This window comes from Crocuta crocuta, unplaced genomic scaffold, assembly GCF_008692635.1.
Source record: "Crocuta crocuta isolate KB4526 unplaced genomic scaffold, BGI_CrCroc_1.0 scaffold475, whole genome shotgun sequence".
In the NCBI taxonomy this organism is placed as follows: Eukaryota; Metazoa; Chordata; class Mammalia; order Carnivora; family Hyaenidae; genus Crocuta; species Crocuta crocuta.
Window position 1 is genome coordinate 878169 of NW_027529518.1, and position 414 is coordinate 878582.

The following is a 414-nucleotide window of genomic DNA, read 5'->3' on the forward strand; positions in this document are numbered from 1 at the left end:
CCTGGGTCCCTCTCGCTTGCCCCCTTCCCCTCCCTGTTGGCCATCTGGTAGCCCAAGTCCAAAACCTGCAAGACCCCCTAGATTCTTCCTCTTCCATTTTCATCCTCTGGGTCTGATTAATGCTCACATCCGGTAAATTCTGTTTTCTGACTATTTCGTGAATTCCTTTCCATGGCCATCGGGACTGCTTAGATTATGCTGTCTTCATCTCTCACCTGGACTAGCAGCCTTCTGGTTTTGTCTTCATGCAAACTGTCCTCCACACAATGGATAGGGTCCTTTATTTTGTTAATTTTTAAACTACTCAACACATGAATGCATTCTTGAAGCTAAAGGCTCAAACAACACCTGAGCATATAGAGAAACAAAGCGAGCCCCCTCTTCAGCTCCCCTCCTTCCCATAACTCCCCAGGG